At 41.8% G+C, this 6,248-nt stretch overlaps 1 pseudogene; it reads right to left on the minus strand.

The window, feature by feature from the left end:
• Positions 1-947: 947 nt before the first annotated feature.
• LOC124799937 lies at positions 948-1,066 on the minus strand (annotated as a pseudogene).
• Positions 1,067-6,248: the final 5,182 nt, after the last annotated feature.

Consider the following 6,248-nt stretch of genomic DNA (forward strand, 5'->3'; position numbering starts at 1 on the left):
ATCTAGAAAGGGTAGCTGTTTGTCCTTTTCTTCCCCCATGCCAAACTTGGAGAGCTGATGAATCAAACACCACAAACTAGAATAGTCTATTTCACTTTGTACTGATTCTAGGACACATAAAAACTAGGGAGTTTCTTTTTCAGACACCCTGTAATTAAAAAGCCCTGTATTTAAAAAGCGCACACATAAACACATGCATGCACAACACACACACTCACTCAAACACTCAAACACACACACACGCGCACACACATACAGACAGAAAAAGGAGAATGAAACGAAATGGTCGTATGGCACTGACGGTCAGGAATTCCCACCTGGGGAATTTCGACTGCCGACTTGGTGCCTCATCGTTGATGAGGACAACGCAACACCCATTCCCCGAGTTGAGAAAGTCACCGACCTGGCTGGGAATCGAGCCCAGGCCTGCTGCACGGAAGTCACACGATTTGACCACTCTGAGTGAGAGAGAGGGGTGGGAACATAGAAGTTGGACAGAAAGGAATGGTCGGAAAAATGAATCTCAATGTAGCACATATTGACAGAAAGAAAATAGGCGCCATATGAAAGTAGAAAGTGATCAAAGATCACTGAGGTATAAAGCACACGATATGCGACGACAAGAAAAAACTTGCGAATGATTTTCTACAAGGTTTTAGAAGACTGACGAGCACTGCATTAAAAAAAGAATGAGTAGAATCTCCAAAACAAAAGGCCGACATTATGCCACTATATCAACCAAACGAACACCGTCTGAACAGGCCTTGAAGACCTAGTGACACCGACCGGCCGCCGTGTCACCCTTAGCCCTTAGGCGTCACTGGATGCAGATACGGAGGAGCATGTGGTCAGCACACCACTCTCACGGCCGTTGTCAGTTTTCGTGGCCGGTGCTGCTACTTTTCAATCAAGTAGATCCTCAATTGGCCTCGCAAGTGCACCCCACCTGCCGACAGCACTCGGCAGACCCGGATGGTGACCCATCCAAGTGCTAGCCAAGCCCGACAGCACTTAACTTCCGTGATCTGACTGGAACTGGTGTTACTACTGCGGCAAGGTCGTTGGCTATGCCAGTCTATCACCAGTATCAAAATCAGATCTCGATACGTTAAGAGCTGTTATAACAGAAAGTTTGAATCCGCTATCGCACAGTTAAATTTCAATCATGCGTACCTCGTATAGCACCCACACTGTATTAATGTCCAGCCACCACGATGTGAACGTGGAATCACGGAAGACGTGACCCACGTATTCTTCAGTTGCAATTATTGACTCAAGTCCTGAGTATTGAAGAGGCATCTAGTACCTCTAAAACTCCTCTTTCGATATCTGTGTCTACGTTCCTGGTGATAAGAGCTTAGAAGACATACAACAAGTTCTTTGTTACAGTCTGCTCTAATGTCTTCAAGACATGACTTACGACTGAATGATCTTGATAAAAAGAGAGAAATAACTTACAAAGTTGAATTTTGGTGTCGGTTTAGCAGATGTAACACGATAATTACACCTAAATTGTGTATAATCTACCCAGTATGTATGTTGTAAGTAATTTATCACCTGCTACGAGCCGGCCGGTGTGGCCGTGCGGTTCTAGGCTCTTCAGTCGGGAACCGCGTGACCGCTACGGTCGCAGGTTCGAATCCTGCCACGGGCATGGATGTGTGTGATGTCCTTAGGTTAGTTAGGTTTAAGTAGTTCTAAGTTCTAGGGGACTGATGACCTCTGCTGTTAAGTCCCATAGTGCTCAGAGCCATTTGAACCATTTTTGAACCTGCTACGAAATGAAATGGCACCCCAGATCACAAGCCCTGGTAGTTGGAGCGTAAGGTGAGCGACTGTTAGGTTGGTATCCCACTGCTGTCTGGGCTTCTCCAGACACATCTTCGGCATGGAATCGCGTTGTCTGGAGTCTTCATTGATTAGTTCCGGTTCGAACTGAGCCCCAATCACAAGAAAAGACGTGTCTGGGGACGCATCGGAGAGCAGTTGGATGCCAAACTGTCTGTCCTCTTCCACACGGCCCAGGAACCAAGAGTGATGGTCTGGGGCGCCATGTCTCTTCATCAAAGGATCCTTTTGGCTGTCAACACCGAAACTCTTGCACATCAGATGTAGGATGACTATATTCTACGGCACGTTTGCTTTCCCTTGATGGCAAGCCATCCTGGGATTACATTTCAGCATCTAATGACCGCCCACACACAGCGAGAGTTTTTAATGCTTGTCTTTGTGCTTGTCAAACCCTACCTTGCCAGAAAGATCGCAGGATCCCTCCCCAAATGAGAGAGAAGCATTAAGTGCAGGTCCCTCCAACCAGCAAGGGATTCTGATGACCTGACGCGCCAATTGGACAAAATTTGGCACGATATCCCTCAGGAGAACATCCAAGAACTCTATCGAACAGTGCCAAGCCGAATAACTGCTTCAGTAGGACCAGAGGTGGACCAATACATTCTTGACTTGCACAATTTGTGAAGTTCAATCTCTTGAATAAATCACCCAGTTTTTCTGAACCTGTAATAATTTTTTTTATCGATGCATGTCCATCACATGTAGCGATTTCCGTTCCATTCTGATCAGCCTCAGGGTGCATTGTTTCCTTTCTGAGAGTGGACATTTGTTAATTATCTGTCTAATTAATTTATAACTTGCTTTCCTGTTTTATATTTGCAACAGTGCATCTAATTCGGAATTTCCGTTGTAACTCGTTTATCTCTCCACATTTTTCAACGAAACACGGTGTATCCGACCTAATGAACCGAATCAATAAATCTCCTCAAATGTTGTAGGAATTAAGTGAAAAGGCACGTTTCCCTTGATGGGACATCCACAATTGTTTCTATTCATAATCAACGATAAAATCCGCTACAGTTGTAAAGATCATTCATTTACAAAAGGGAAAGCTTAATCCGATTTCAAGACCTTTTTCCTGTATTTAGGTGCATCTGCAAAATTATAAATCATTTATAACACCTATCTAAATTATTAACATAAGAAAAGCTAAACAGAACCAACAGAAATTCTTAGAAAAAAACCATGTTCGTATATTAAAATGTGATTCCATAAAGGATGTTTAACTGAGATTAAAATACGATGAAATATATTAAAATAATGCATCCGTGGTACGTAACATGAAACAGAATATCCTCCTCAATCCTAGGTTTGCCAGAAAGCCTCTCAATGAGGAAAACCTACATAAAAGGAAAAAGGTTTCTAATCAAAAGAGCAGAACCGCTGTTATATGGAATCAAATATGAAGTATTAACCACAGACGTCCCAAATCCCCATTTCAAATCTTAAAAGGTCGGCGCTTAAAGGGTATACCACACATGGATCTGCGTGAAGGTACATGGCTGGTCTTTAGAATGATGAAACTCCAAAAAATGGGGTTATAGACTGTGCATCTGCAGGCATGTGTGAAAACTCAATGTAACCCCCTGAGTAAAGACTGCGATTCACCAGTGGTGCATACATACCCACCTGACCCATAACCTATTTTTAGCTCAGTTACACATCCTTAATGGACTCACATTTTAATGTACATACCAGAGCTCATTTTAAGAATTTCTGTTTACCTTTCCTTATCTTAACAATGTGGACAGGTGTTATCATTGTTTTATAATTTTGCAGATGCACCTGAAGATGGGACATGTTCTGACACTGAGTTAGGCTTTAATGTTTAGATTTTGTGGATTCTAGCATTGATGATAAGTAAAAGGGATAAAGAATTGTTTGGAAATGGCTGTGTCAGTGGTGATCTAAAGGCTGATAAAGAAATTTAAAAAGAAAAACCTTTCGAAGAACAAGCCATGACAAAACTATTCCAACTGGAACGCGGAAATATGAGACAAGGGAAATACCCTCGTACTCCAAGAAGAAAGTAAAATCGTAGTTCCAAAGAAAGCAGGTTGCTGACAGATGTGAATATTACCAAACCACTTGTTTAATAAGTCATAGTTGCAAAATACTAACGTTATTTACAAAAGAATGGAAAGACTGGTGGCCGATCCTGGGGAAGATCAGTTTGAGTTGTACAAACTAAATTTCCTAGAAATTACCCTTTCAAATACATAATTGAAACAGCTCGACTGTAATTTAAAACACTTATAAATGGTAATATTTTCGTAGTGTAGGAGAACTTTACTGCCATGTTGTTCTCTTTTTCAAGTTTCTGAGGTTATTTTTATATCAACGGCTTGCGTGTCAGATCCATGACCTATTTCATGAAGCATCCTCTCGCTTGGCGTCCGCGATTCAGATCTCTGCAATTCAGACGCCAGTGGAGACCCATCAACCGCATCCGAACTGGACAAGGGAACTGCGGATATGTAAAGCACACATGGGGCTGGGCAACATCTCCAGATTGTGACTGTGGAGCTGCCCTGCAAACAATAAATCGCATTGTTGGTGAATGCCCGACACCAGCCTTCGGGGCATCAATAAATGACATCCACCATGCATCACCTGAAGCGCTTAACTGGATCAACAGATTGGACTTAGAAATCTAAGAACTTGTGTAATGTGCACATAATTTAGTATAATACTCTGGACATTTGATTCCGTACCTGTATTTTGCTCGTCATTTCTTACACTGTATACTCTTAAAATTATGTATTTGATCCAAGCTCTGTGTCATCATACGATAAATAAATAAATAAATAATTCAGTAAAGTGTGATGCGGTCACAGGGAATTGATCCCAGCGCTGTTCGATCAGCAGCCAGAAAGACTGACCACCAGATAGCAGAAAAAACGGAAATTAATTGTGTGTCAAATGAAAAATGTGATGCAGGTCTAAGTGATTCTTCCATGGTGACTTCCAAGGCAACATTCCGGTTCTTTAAAGCGTTGTTTTCTGTGCAGTATAGTTGGCTTCGATTGGGCCTGGTTTTACTATTGTATTGTGTAATGATCGACAAAGCAGTCCATGGCATCATTCGAAGGGAATGTTATGCCGCTGTGTTTTTATCTGTTACGCTGTGATTTTCCAAGGTAGAATAAAGTTTTATTAGATTGAAAGTGTCTCACATTCCACGTAGTCTCGAAAACGAAGCTGCTTATCGTAACTGTTCACAAATTGCAACGTAGTTCCTTTGTTTTCCTGGCTAAAAACGGGTCTGAAAGCAGAGATTTTAAGTCTGCACAAATGGTTGGGTAAGCTTCGTCGGTGACTATTAAGCTGCATTCCAGAAGACACATTTTAATTTAATTAGATTAGCGAAAAGAAATATGATTGCCTTGACATATTCATTCCGTCCACTTAGCACAGAGAGAAGTGCAGGTTTCCCACTCAGACTCATTATCGCTATCGAGCACACTAAAAATGTGACCGTTACAGCTAACCACATTACGTACAGCTTCGCGGTTACTAGGCACTTCGTAGTTCCACGTGCTCCTGCGAATACCCACTTATCTACTTAAGCATCCTACACAGACACTTAAATTCAATATCTCTACAGCATCAGTTAATTAGTACAGTAATTGGGGTAATAATGATGACAAAATGGGTCTACTATATAGCAAAATACAGCGCAGTTGTAAGGAAACGTTTATGTTCGCCATTAGAGGAAACTGCAAGGTAAAAGTTCGTGTTTCATTCTTGAAGTTACAGACATCAAATAAAGTAACAAAACCACAAGTCGTTTTCCAAGGATGCAGCAACAAATGAGACAACCAAGTGTGCTTAATAAGGTACTTGGCGTAAATAATGGAAAACCCTCGTGTTTGAGCAGAGTGGCTAACTGCAAGAGCCTCAGACGTAAATAAACAGCACACATGCAATTTCCCTCTCAGTAGTAAACGGTAAATAGGCCGTGCGCTAATGAATCTCGGAGTGCCGCTTGAAATTACCGCCAGTTTGAAAGGAGAAGCGGCCTCTTTGACACTTACAATACTCCTTAAATACGACATGTGATCGAGATAGGCGTACGATATTTCAATTCACAGTCCTCTCGTGAAGATTTAGGTTTTCCGTACTTTCACAAAATCACTTAATGCCGAGTGTAAGGCTGTTTCTTTTTAAAAAGACCATGGTCGATTCCCTATCTCGCCCTTGTCCGTTCTTATGACCTTTCCATCGACGGAACGTTGGTTCTTTCCTGCCTTACAATGAGTGACAATTAAATATGGAGACTATTGTGAGAAATGTGTTTCATTAGAAACATGCTACAAGTTTCAGTCCGCTTCGCTATCTGAACGCTGTTAAATAAAGCAATAAAGCAGTGTTGAAGGTCGCAAACAGCAGGTGTG

The sequence above is a fragment of the Schistocerca piceifrons genome, chromosome 5, assembly GCF_021461385.2.
Source record: "Schistocerca piceifrons isolate TAMUIC-IGC-003096 chromosome 5, iqSchPice1.1, whole genome shotgun sequence".
NCBI classification, from domain to species: Eukaryota; Metazoa; Arthropoda; class Insecta; order Orthoptera; family Acrididae; genus Schistocerca; species Schistocerca piceifrons.